Here is a 13,934-nt window from a genome sequence, read left to right on the forward strand (position 1 = left end):
TGCGCCCCTGTAGGCTCCATTTGTGCTTGACTGCAGGAAGAAATTGTTTGCAACTTGTTTTCCAAGTTGAATCGTTGCAAAAAGTCCAATTTTCTTCTCATAAATCCTAATTAATTATTCATTATTTTTCATTCGAAACATTGATGGTTTAAGAAAAAGGTCAAGCATCAGAGCTTTAAGACAGGATTTCTTTCTTCCCTTGTTCTATATAGAGTATGTTTTTCTATTGCTTTTTTACTATTTATGTTGCCATGAACAAATAAAAATCTCTTGATTAGGGTTCCAAGATGAACCCTTCTTATTTGTTGGATATTATTAATAAAGTTTTTCATTCAATTTATGCTTTTATTGTGCCGGGCATAAATTAGTTATTGCATTTTATAATGTTTTTTTAATTCGTTAATCTGAATTGTAATCTTGAAGAATGATCTGTATGATAAAAGTATGCACTGACAACCCGAAATATATCAGTTCATTGGCTTTTCGAGTTACTTGTTTCTTAAAGAGGTTAACGAAATTCAAGTTTGAAATCTAACCATTACTATTCTCTTCTTTAGATAACGTCGTACATAATCTAGGTTTGTCCAACACATAGTTGTTGTGAGAAGCTTCATATGTGTTTATCTGTTGGTTTCATTAAATCATAAGTAGGCACCACATAGTTGTTTGTTTCTTAAAGTTTAATTCCAACAAAGACGAAGGGGGGATTCAAGGATTCCCTAATCATCGTTAATAATTTGAATCACAAACCAAATCTTGCATTTGGCAGGGCAATTCAACTCTGCAATTCTATTCAATTTTATCTTACTTTCACTCTTTGAAATAAGTTTTATTAATTACTAAGTTGAACGACAATCTTTGCGGAGAACGATAAACTTACTACTTTATTACTTGTTATGATTTAGTGCACTTGTCAATTTCGTCCATCATGACCCATCGTAAAAATTAAATAAAAAAAAATTAAAAAAAAAACTAGCTAGGTTCGCATTGCTTAGGACACATGTGTCTGTAGAAGACACTATCACCGGTCACATTTATAAATAACTTTTGTTTTTTCAAATTCATTATGTAAGTGATGTATTTAGACAATATTATATTTCATATTTATCAATTATTTAATGAACCTAAAAAGAAGTAAGTTGCTTATAAATGTGATCGGATGTTTTTTTTTTAAACTAGCTAGGTTCGCATTGCTTGGTAAAAAATACTTCATCCGTTTCAAAATGAGTGTCGTTTTAGGTCTTTACACACATATTAAGAAATGCAATGATTAAAAGAATGAGAATGGTTATTTTACCAAATTATCCTTATTAGCTATTGGTTAGTTTTAAAAGTAATATTTTGGAAGTAGTGTGCATAGTATTAATTGGAGGGTACAATTGAAAAGAAAAAGTTATTATTGCATTGAAAATTGAAAATGACATTTATTTTGAAACAATTTTTTTTTGCTAAAGTGACACTCATTTCAAAACGGAGGGAGTATTTTTTTATCGTATGTTACCCTATATGTTTAAGCTCAAAATAACCGCATGAGACAAGGCCGATTTGAGTAAGCAGCCTTAATTAACACGATTTAATGATAATGAAAGATCTTGACACAGATCTTAATGTTTCAATGCTTTAGAATCAATTTCATCCATAATTGTGCTTCCTGAAACTAGTATTGATATCCAAAAAGATAATGACCATAGGCACATCCTTTATTTCAACATGATGTTTTGTCCAAACTCAACTTTCATAAAGCTCCTGTTTGTAGCTGTGATGCCCCAATCGCAGGTCAGTTATCATGGGATACCCTTTGTCTCCTCTCATGGACCCACTAGCTTTGTTTTTTTGGAACTAAGCAAAGCATAAGGTACATAAAATGATTCAATTCTTGCCAAGATTAGTTTTCTTTTTCTTTTTGCATAATATTTAACGAGTTAATTATTCAGGTAGCCAATTAAAGATCGATACGTCATATTGCATGCACATATTTTTGGAAAAGGATATTGCATGAACATTGATTATGAAAAGGGTACATGTTAATCAAGTAAAAGTATGACTTCGACCCAATTCTTTTAAATTATTCGAATCGGAGATCGAATCTGTGTGCCTTCAAATCATGATTCAGTCAATTTTGATTAGTTGAACTCGATTACAATTAATAAATAAATAAAAATATGAAAAAGTTTTTAAGAATATGCAATAAATAAAAATTGGTTGATGCGAAAAAGGTTTGTTGTAATTAATAATTGGTTGATATAAACAAGTTTATTTGAAGAAAATTGTAAATCTACGACAATTTGTCATACAAAGAGTGTTCAAGAAGTATTTCAAAACAAAGAGTTACTGATTCTTCAACGTCAAAGATTCAAATTTAAAGAAGAAACTTGTGAAAAAAGTTCCTTGAAAGTTATAAGACATACAAAATTCATGCAACATATGAGTTAGTTTTTTTTTTTTTTTACGAACAAAATGAGTTAGTTTATTGTTTGTCTATATATTATAAAATCAAACTCAAAGCATAGAAGTTCATTTCCGTTCGACAAAACTACACCTACTAGAAACATATGTGTCCTCGTATGTTACTCTTATTGGCAACATTGAATGAGCGATGTATGAAACTTCACTTAGATTAATATATATTTTTTCCTTTTCACGCATGTGTGCCTTTATTTTTCTTTATCGTTTTTCCTTTTTACATTATTCAAAAACCCATATGTTTCTTCCATTCACGACCACGTGCTTGTACTTTAAATCTATCAACTAAAAACTCTCTTAAGGATGACACTTGAATTCTAGATTGATCTATCGAGTCTATTTGTTGGTTGAAACATTTTCAAATCAATATGTTGCATGAAAAATATCAACACCACTTCCTTTAACAACTACACTTAAAAGTTTTTGAAAATCACCACCGAAAATAATAGTTTCTCGACCAAAGGGTAGCATCAAGGTATCACCATCCTTAGATTTCATAATTCCATGTAATGTCGTATCACCATCCTTAAGGGGAGCTTACAAACTTCATCTTATGAACTATCAGATGGGACTTACAGGGAGCTTGCAAACCCCACCTTAATGGACCATCACATATTCAAGGAAAGCTTACAAACCTCAAACCCTAAGACTGTCAGACTTATGGGGAGTTTGCAAACCTCATACCAAGAAGTCTACCTGTTAATTAGATTAACAACAATTGTTTCAAATATTTGTGTTTGTCTTCATCAAAAAATGGAAGATTGTCGGAACAAGAAAGGTCTTGTACAATTCCTCTAAGGTTTTGATGATAACAAAGTATTGAAGAACAAGTGGACATACTAATATATGTTCAAGTGTGTAGGATCATATAATATATCCATCAAGTATTGAATATGTATTAAATCATCAAAAGCACAAGAGAAGCTCATAGACTACGGTAGAATATCTAAAGTAAGGTCAACCAGAAGTCAACACATTCGACCAAAAGAAAAGAACACCTCTCAGAATCTGAAGAGATCATCAGACTCAGAAGACCTAGCCAAACTCAGAAGAACCCATCAGACTTAGAAGACCTTCAGACTTCATAAGCATATGAGGGACTCAGACTCCACGTCAGATTTGTTGTCTTTTGTAGTTGTCCACATCAAAGGATCTGAGCACAGTTTTGTCTTCTTATGTCCACATGTAGAAATAGACAAAGAACTTCAAGAGAAATAACAATGAACAGATACTTCTTGTTTCAGCAAAGGATTTTCGAATGACTATCCAACGGAATTATCCATATCCAGCAATTGCTCAACGTTCTTGATATGAAGCTTCTCAATGACTCTTTATACGTTGGCATTCTTCTCCAACTCTCAAATCTCAACCTATACAAGGATCTGAATACCATCAAGAAGATCAACAAGACTCTGTTATTTTAACTGTGTCATTACTCTACCAAATCAAATAGCGCATAAACACTTAGGATTTTCGCTTCAACTTTTGTATCTTAGAAATCCTAGAAGTTTTAAAGAGTTTGTTCAAATTTGTCCAGTTTACACCAATCAATTTATATATCCGGTGTAAGAACAAATTTGTTTGTATTTGCTGTGAACAAATTTGTTTGTATTTGCTGTAAACAAACAAGAATTCTCTTGCTTGTGAAGCTTGAGCATCATAAGTTTCTTGGTGAAACTTTGAGCACCAGAAGTCTTAGTCAGTTGTGATTGAGCACTAGAAGTCTCTTAGGGTTGCCCTTAGAGCATTAGAAGTCTTTTTCCTGCGCTCTTGAGCAATAGAAGTCTCTTGGAGTTGTCCTTGAGCAGTGGAAGTCTCTTGTTAGTAACATTGAGAAAAGAAGTCTCTTGCAAGGGTGCTTGAGCATTGGGAAGTCTCGTGGAAGAGTCCTTCAGCAATTGTAATATGTGAGATTATAGTGAAATCCCTTGGAAGTGCAAGAGGACTTGACTACTCCTGTGTTGTGGGAGGAACCAGTATAAAATTGTTTTTGTGTGCTCTTTCTCTCTCTATATTTTATCTTTATGTTTTGTATTCCACTGCACTCAGACTCTGTATAAGAATTTGTACTCATCAAATTATGAACAGTTCGTAACACCTAGAAAAAGAAAACAATCGAACCCCCCTGGTATTTTTCTCACCTTCAATTAAGAACTCATCATTACACGTCATCAAATAACTCATCTTTACCAATCATTAATATTTCATCAATTTAATTCATCATTTAAAACATATTATTTCAAACATGTCAAGTTTGACGCTCATCCTTACTTAACTAATATTGTGACTTAATTTTTTAAGGTCATCATCATATTTATTTTAAACCTCTTATTATCCTAGTACACTCCTCAAATAATCATCACCTAAACCGATTCAATTTACTAATTTAAGTTCTTTTAAATCCCTTTATCCATTATAATTCTATCCCAATTTAACATAATAAAAACTAGGTTAAATATCTTTTTGGTCCCTATAAATTTACCAACTTTTTGTTTTAGTCCCTATAAAATTTTCCTTCAACTTTTAGTCCATATAAAATTTTTAATCACTATTTTTGGTCCCTATTTTGAAGTTAATATTAGTATTTTTTTAATGAAATTGCGCATAAATGTGTATAATATTGTAAAAATATTTCCCAAGAAAAATTAGAATTGTTTAATAAAACATAAATTTAATATGAATTTTTAACCATAATACATATAAAAATTCATATTAAATTCATGTTTTGTTAAAAAATTCTAAATTTTTTTGGGAGAGGTTCTTATAATATTATAAATTTTTCTGAAAAATTTCATTCAAAAATATGAAATCTACATATGATTTTACTTTAAAGGAGGGACCAAAAGTGAAGATGGAAAATATTTTAAGGACTAAAAGTTGAAGGAATATTTTAGAGGGACTAAAACGAAAAGTTGGTATATTTATAGGGACCATAAACATATTTAACCCTAAAAACTAAGTCTCTTGATTACTCATTCCTTAACAATTAAAGCTCAAAACTTAAGTAATTGGACGCCAAAAGAGTGCTTTGAAACGTCCAAACACGACCCTTGCACCTAACGAGCAAAACATCGTTTCATTGTTATTACAGTGGGCGCTAGGCACTAGGAACAACATCCAGAAGTGCCATCTCTCTGTAAGTGGGTTCCCCTGCAGCAGCGCTGCGATGTTTTCGATTGTTATATTTTTAAGCCTGGGAATTGCTTCTAAATTTGTCTAAAAATCTCCGTTTTCAAATCCTTATGATCCCAGAACGATAGAAAACATTACCTAGGATTGATATGCTTCGATTTAACACTTACTACACCTTAAAACATCAATTATACATCTAATTTCATGGTTTTTACTCACTTTTGCTTATATCTTCCAAAACACAACATAACCATAATTCAATCACGAATTCAACATGAAAACATCACAATTTAGAAACGTAAATCTAACGCATAATTACAACAATATAAAAGAATATAAATTTAACAAATAATTCATTAAAAGAATTAAAGAAACACAGGAGGTTAAGTGCTACTTGCTACCCACATGAATATGCTACCCTTAGTGGAATAAAACTCCCCCTTACCTCGATGTTTTCCAAAATTAGTGAATCCTACTGCTGAATCTCTCCCTACGTTTTCTCTTTTTGCCTCATTTTCCTTCAAACCCTGGTTTTCTCTTTATCTTTCTATTTTCTTTCTTTCTATTTTAACCCTAATCTTTCTAATGCCCTTCTCTATTAAGCACTATTTGAGTTTTGTTTCCTCACCTAATCTTAGACAGATTTACTACCTACACCCCCAACTTGGTTACTATTCTCTCTGTAACTACACAATCTTGCTGTTTACACCTCCCTCTATCCAAATCACTAAAACACTACATGGCTTACTACTTACACCCCTTTTCTACCTAGTTTTACTAATGCACCTCTAATTGCACTCTACTTTTCTTATTCTCGTCAAAAGCACTATTTTCTTCTTAAAAATGATTTCTTTCCATTCCTTAACCAACCAGTTAACTCATCTACTTCCTCAATGATTGTGAATAATTTAAGGGTGTTCCTAACTGATGCCCCCGGGGCACTAGTTAAGGAGCAATAAATAAATGGATTCCCTCAACTAAAGTTAAAAATAAATCAATTAATGAGAATAATTAGAAACAGTTGTATTTAATACTTGTAATTTATTTTCCTTTACACGGTTATACAACACACTCGCCTCCTTTCCCTCGGGGCACTGGTTAAGCATACAAAAAAAAAAAGGAAATTTTTATCATAAAAGGAAGTTTTGTTGACTTATTTATGGATTAATTAAACAATTTTTAATGCAATAATTAACATATAGTTTCCCTTTTTATTATCCTTAACCAGTGTCCCGGGGGCACCGGTTAGCATTTCGCTTTTTTTAATTTAATTAGTTGACTTATTTTTCGTTTTAATTGAGGTAAAACAAATGAAACATGTTAATTTAATGCTCCTTAACGGGCACTGGATAGCATTACCCATAATTTAATTAATAATATCAAACAATCAATACTAATAACAATAATAATACTAATATTATTATTATCTGCCTTTTATTCCATCACATATCAAACACATGGTACCATAGGTAGTTATAAAAGAAAATACTGTACAAATGCCTTTCTAACTCTCTTTCTTACATGAAAAATGAAATAGAAACAATATACAAATACCAAAATGTGCCAAGACAAAGACGTATGATTGTCACGCATAAAAAAGACAAAGACGTATGATGAGGGGTACGATGAATGCGGGCGATTAATAAGACTAATAAAAGAACAGAGAAAAGCTTCACATTACAAAGCAAAGACAAAATCAACCCAGCAAAGTCGTATTGATTAAAGTAGAGAGAAAAAGAAAGATAATGGATTTTTGTGTTGTGTTCATGTCTAGCAAGAAAAAGGAAAGTGACCAGCAGGAATCTCGATTGTGGTGTGCTCTTTTTTTTACACTCATGATCAAGACTATTAATAGTGACTCAGTGTCCTTTCATCCAACATGACCTTCATATTTTTGTCGCTGAGAAAAAGTTTAGGCAAGTTGAATTTTAAAGGTTCATCAGAGTCATGATAGATCTTAAGGTTCAGAGAGCGCTTGCAGAGATATTTATAAATCATCGATCAAAGACATTATACATCGGCAACAAAAATTGAACCGATTAACTTTTTACCAATTTATCTTTAACTAAAGGTCCAGAGAGAGCTTACAGAAGTACTTAGATTATTTTTAACAATTTGTCTTTTAACTAAAATTTGTCAATCACTTGATGAATGCAATTTTGTAGTCATAAAAATGGTTGTTTTATAACACATAACTTATAATTGGACATCCCTTAAACAAAAAACATAATTAGGGAGATATAGTCGAGTTTTTAAAAGAAAAAATAAACAGACATAGAGATAAGAAATACTTAGTTGAACACAACCCTAAATCAAAAGTATTTAGGCACACATATAAATGATAAAATTTAAAAGAGAAATAATTTAGTCACATAAATTAATATCATTTCTCATTTATATTTTATCAATCAAGTGTGTATTCAAATAAATTTTATCTAGGGTTGTGCAAACTTACTTCATAGAGACAAATTAAAACGGTATCTCTTCTTCTATCAACCTCTATGTTCAGAATTCAATAGATATATAGACAGACACTTTGTACTATGACTTTAATAAAGTCATTATACATATGTCATTGTCTTTACCATAATGAAACAAGCTTTTTAGTTTTAACCTGAAAAAGAGATCAGAAAAAAACCACGGGAGACGTGGGGGGAAAAACAAAGGAATTTTACTGCCCACGTGCAGTCCCAACCCAAGATGAGTGAAAGAAACATCCTTAATTTTCGTGAAAAATAAAATAAGTGCACAAATCATGAATCAACTTTGCAATTATGGATGTTTGTAGTGTGTGGATGATCAAAAGAGTTTAAAGAATAATCTCAACTTAATTTTCTCCACCGATGACTCTAATGAATAAAATACTTCACAAATCAATTATTACATTACCACTATTGGATAACTTTATTCTATATAGTACTATGTGATGTCTCTTTTTCTCAAAGAAGTTTATGTGATATCTAATTGTTTATCTTGACATTTTTATTCATTGATTAGTAAATAATATTATTTTTTTAAGAAGTTAAAATGGAATATATTATCTTGCTAAAAAAGAAAGGAATATATTATTACAAAAAAAAAGAGTCAATTAGCACAAGAAGTGTTTAGGAAGACATCAAAAGATCCAAGAAACATGTCAAAAAGAGATAAAAAAAACACAAGGATCAACCAAAGAGAAGGCGAAAAATTAAATTACACTAGTGAGACACATTAAAGGATTTTGCCTTCAAACATTGTATTGAAAATCGAATGAGACAATCTTCGATTTAAACCACCAAAACACTAGAATTTTTTTTATTTTTTTTAAGGAAAAAACACTAGAATTTTAACATGCTCAATGATGGAATGAATAGTCTCCTCCTCATGTTGAAAAAAAATGCATGTTTCTCTCTTTCCATATGACATAAACATCTGTTAACCAAATCATCTTGAAAGCTAAACAAATGTTTTTCAAAAAATCTCCCAAGCCACAGAAGTGATGAAGATGCGATAAAATGTTGTGAGATGATATCGAACAAATCCCTAACTAGCCACAAATCTAATGCCAAATATTAACATAAAAAAACACAAGTAACAAACGGATGATCTTTATCCTCGATACACAGTGGCGGATCTTAGTGGTACCTGCAGGTGCCACTGCATCCCCTAACTCTACTATAATTATCATATTCTGCATGATATATCCAACGAAACATTGTTGTTGCAGTGGATTGATGAGTTTTGAAAAACCCTAAGGGCGTGCGTTTTGAAAATAAACCACTAGGCTAATTCATAATTTTATTAATATCTTAAAACGGATTTATATATATTCTAATAATATTTGGCACCCCGAGAAAAAAAAGTTCAAGATCCGCCAAGCAAACATAGAGACCTTTAACGGGACCTCCTTTATCCACAGAATATGATGGAAATCGCTGTAACCTGTAACCATTGTCCACTGCATCATGGTCTAACGTTTGGATCAATAGCTTAGAGGCGCTACTCATAGTGTATCTAAAAGATGAATGAAATCTCACACTCCACATATCCTCCACATCAACTTGTAAACAACAACAGATAACAAATCACCACACTCCCTCACCAACTTCTCCTCCCAAGCCTACGTCTCAACTTCCAAGCTTCCTCATTCACCCCCGCAACCTAAGTAGAACATGTCAGCTACTGAAACAAATTTATTCTCTACCAGATCAAACAGTCTATGGAACCTAGTTAACAACGGAACTCCTTCTAACCACGGGTCCTTCCAAAACAGAGTGGAAGAGGCACCACCCTATCAACGTTGTGAGACTCATTAATGTTGTTTACTATGAAAATACATCAAGAACTTGTAAAATTGGGAATTAAAATGAGGTAGAAATATCGTTAAATATATAGTGTTTTTCTTTTATGAAAAGGTAAGAGAATGTTATTTTAATACTTTATAGCATTCACAATAGAGCTTCCATTTTGAGGTTTTAAGTGGGTAATTTCGCATGCATATATATTATTTTATAAATTTTATAAAATTCTGTTACTAAGTAAGCATTAAATCTCTTCAAACTAGCATTTCAAAAAATTACTAAATGAGTGTCACAAATAAAACGCATTTATTTCAATAAAAACTCATTTATTAAAATTAATTTATTAAGTGTGATCTACAAAATAGTTGAAAGAGATAAGTGCTGAAACACCCAAAAAAAATTCTCTTAACAATTGAGGTGACTTTTTAACTTGGTAAATAGACGAACTCATCATTGTTATGTTCTGTATTAACATAATCAGATGCAATAAGACATCAGATTCCTTAAACTTACACTAATCACATTGCTTTAATGATAGCAATTAGTGATGATTAAATAAAGAGGAAGTTTGACTTGCGATACAATCTATCTTCTATAGCTTATCCCTAAAAAAAGCTTATCCTAGAAATTATAATAAATAAAAAAAGTGTATTGTGTTTTTAATGTAAACAATAACACATATATATGACTTTTGTAAAATAAATCAAAATTCTATAATATCGAAATAGTACTGTAGATGTTACTAATTTAGTAAATCCCATTATCTATTTAGTGGTTAGACTAGCATAAATTCTAACCGATCGTGAGAGTCGAAAAATGATCAATGTCTTTTTGAAGAGTATGTCACATTATTTTTCATGACCATATAATTTAGGTACAGTTTGTTAGTTTTTTCTATTTTTCAATCATGATCACAGTTCAATACATGACAAATAGCTTGTCAAAAAAAAAAAAAAACACAAATACATGACAAATATATCCAACAATATAAATAGAACTATTATAAATTAAAATTAATCCATAAAGCATCCTATAATTGGTGAACTAACACCTAAGTGTTGTCATCTTATAATTGGTGGACTAACATCTAAGTTTTTATTTTTATTTTATAGGTACTAACATCTATGTTTTGTCGTCCTATAATTGGTTACCTAACACCTAAGTTTTGTTATTTATATGGAATTCATTATTGAGTGAATATTTTTACATGAATCATGCGTTAAAAAAAAAAAACCAAGTTTATTTGTTTGTAAGTGTAACTCAAATAGTAAAATATTATGGTTACATTTGATATGTTATGTAGTAAATGATGTATGTGTTCTACATTATAAACCACATATACATCATTTATCGAATAGTTAAATAGTGAATTTATCAAGTAGGTCACTCATTAATGTATTGGAGATATTCTTTTTTTTTTTTTTTGTCAAGTAACCTAGTGGTTAAAGCTCACACAATTTAATTGTTGAGAAGTGGAGTGTCCGGGGTTCGAACCCCGGCTCCTGCATATAATATGCAATATCCCTACCAACTGAGCTAAGCTCACGGGATTGAAGATATTCTTTTATCACGATCAATTTGGGGTTCCAAAACTGGACTGAGTTGCGGTTGTTGCCGCAAGGTCATCTCTCCTTTGTCTTTGACTATGGCTCTCTACCCACAACATGAGATGAGACCCTCTTTCCTAGAGGTTCTTTGACAGGTATAAAGTTACTTACATGTAAAAAAAAAAAGGGATAACCTACCTTTAAAATTTTCAATAAGGATAATTTTGAAATTTTATATAAGATTGGTAATAGTTTTGCGAATGTAATTATAAAAGAGAATATTTCATAAAAAAGTCTTGAACAAGTTATGTGAAATGGAAGGAAAAAAATTTAGGGGAGTGATTAGAACTTATTGTAAATCAACCAAGTAGGTCTTGGTCTAATCAACTCTATAAGAGTTTTATAAACTTGAATTGATATAAGATCATGCTGTAATATTCTCTCAAACGAAAGTTATAATCCTAAAATAATTCAAACACAAACTCAAGTTTTTGTAACTTGACATTAGTGACAACAACCTTTGTTCAAAAGAAATATATGGATAGACGGATTATACTCAATTCCTCAGTCTTAGAAATCGTGGTTGGACCTAATACAACCCCACAAAACCGGCTTGTGAGGTGAGGATTGTCCCCACTTATAAACACATTGTCAGGCCATATCCTATCCGATGTAGGACTCTTAACACATCCCCTCATGATGAGCACTATTGGGCTTGGTTCGTGGACATAAATGGTAGGTGGCCCGATAGCGGAAACCTGATAGCAGGTGGCCCAATGGATTTTGGAGAGGCTCTGATACCATCTTAGAAATCGTGGTTGGGCCTAACACAACCCCACAAAACCGGCTTGTGAGGTGAGGATTGCCCCCACTTATAAATATATTCTCAGGTCATATCATATCCGATGTAGGACTCTTAACACTCAGCAAGACAGATATCATAAATGTTGAGAAAACTAGAAGGTCTCTAGTGGTAGAGTCTAGTGAGTGTTAGGTATTAGAGAATATGGTTTTTGGATACTTAGAGAATTTTAGAGCTTCGTGTTGCTTATTACTTGTAAAGCAAGCTAACTCACTAGTGTTGGATAGTTTACTTGAATGAATAACAAATCATTTTCTCCTTACAGCGAGAGCAAATAATATTTATTTGTCGATGGTTATAATGAATTAAGTCCTTCGAGTGAAGTAGGCAAAATCTCTTTATAGGAGGAGGACTTGAAATAAAATGTTGTAAACTATAAAAATACATTTGTATTCTTATTTTCCTTATTCTTTTCATTTTCAAGAGATGATGTTGCAACTTGCCATTAGCTAGAGAAGCAACTTATTTGTGTGAGAGAGAGAAAGCACTTCAAACAAGTAGTTCAAAGAAGGGAATAGTGATAAGTCATCAATGTTTGGGAGGACCAATGTGTTGTAAATGGGTGCACTGCTGAGTGGTGAGGGGGCTTGTCAGGAATCCTTCAATCTGAATTTTTGTTTAATTTGGTGGAAAATAGATTTTCTTTTCATCTTTTGTAATAATAATATGCGATGTTCTTTTAAAAATTAGAAAAAGAAAAGTTAAAATAAAAAATTAAATTAAAATAAAACAGTTGCTGCCAAAACACAAACCACACTGCATTTTCCAAGTTGTCTCACATATTAAATGAGCAACTGTATATGTTACTATGTTTGTCGGATATTCATATTACAAGCCTTCATATGATATGATATCATATCAATTTGTGTCAAAAAAAAAGATATCATATCAACAGAAAACTATTACTAACTTATTTATGGACAGTTTATTATGGCAGGATAAACATTGTAGTGTGTGAGAGGTGCAATGAAAAGAAATGATAAGAAATTGAGATTGAATTTGATTCTAGGGTAAGAAAACTTCATTTTAAATAAATTAATTTTAGTTAAAATTGAATGTGAAATTATTTATATATAGTTGTGTTCACGGAAAACTAATTAATTAAAAGAGTTGAGGAGTTAAAAATTCGATATTCAAGTCTTGATAAACAAAAACTAACATAACAATTAACAAACTAACATTTATCAAAAAAAAAAAAAGTTATAGTTGATTTTAAAGACAAAATCAATTACAATAGATATCACTCAATCGTGTCTCAATCAATTTTAAGTGTATGGAATCATCCAATCATACACACAATCTTTCATAGTATTTACAAATTTTCAATTATATAATTTGTTTTGGTTTCCCTAATTTTTCTTCACTAGAAATAATCATATTTGATGTATTATTGGATGCTAAATATGGACACATCTATTGGTTAGGATTCAAACCTTAAATTGTGTATTTTCAATTATATTTCATTGTAGAATCATCATAATATTCCTTGTACAAATATCAATATTTAAATGGTAACATCTCAATTATTCATGTCTTAAAATTCACCAACCTACATTATGGATTGAGTCTACATATTATGTTTCCTTTGAAATTGTCATCTTTCATAAAATTATTTCCAAATTCACAAAAGGAAAAAAGACAGACAAAGAA

The sequence above is a fragment of the Medicago truncatula genome, chromosome 4 (assembly GCF_003473485.1).
Source record: "Medicago truncatula cultivar Jemalong A17 chromosome 4, MtrunA17r5.0-ANR, whole genome shotgun sequence".
Lineage (NCBI taxonomy): Eukaryota > Viridiplantae > Streptophyta > Magnoliopsida > Fabales > Fabaceae > Medicago > Medicago truncatula.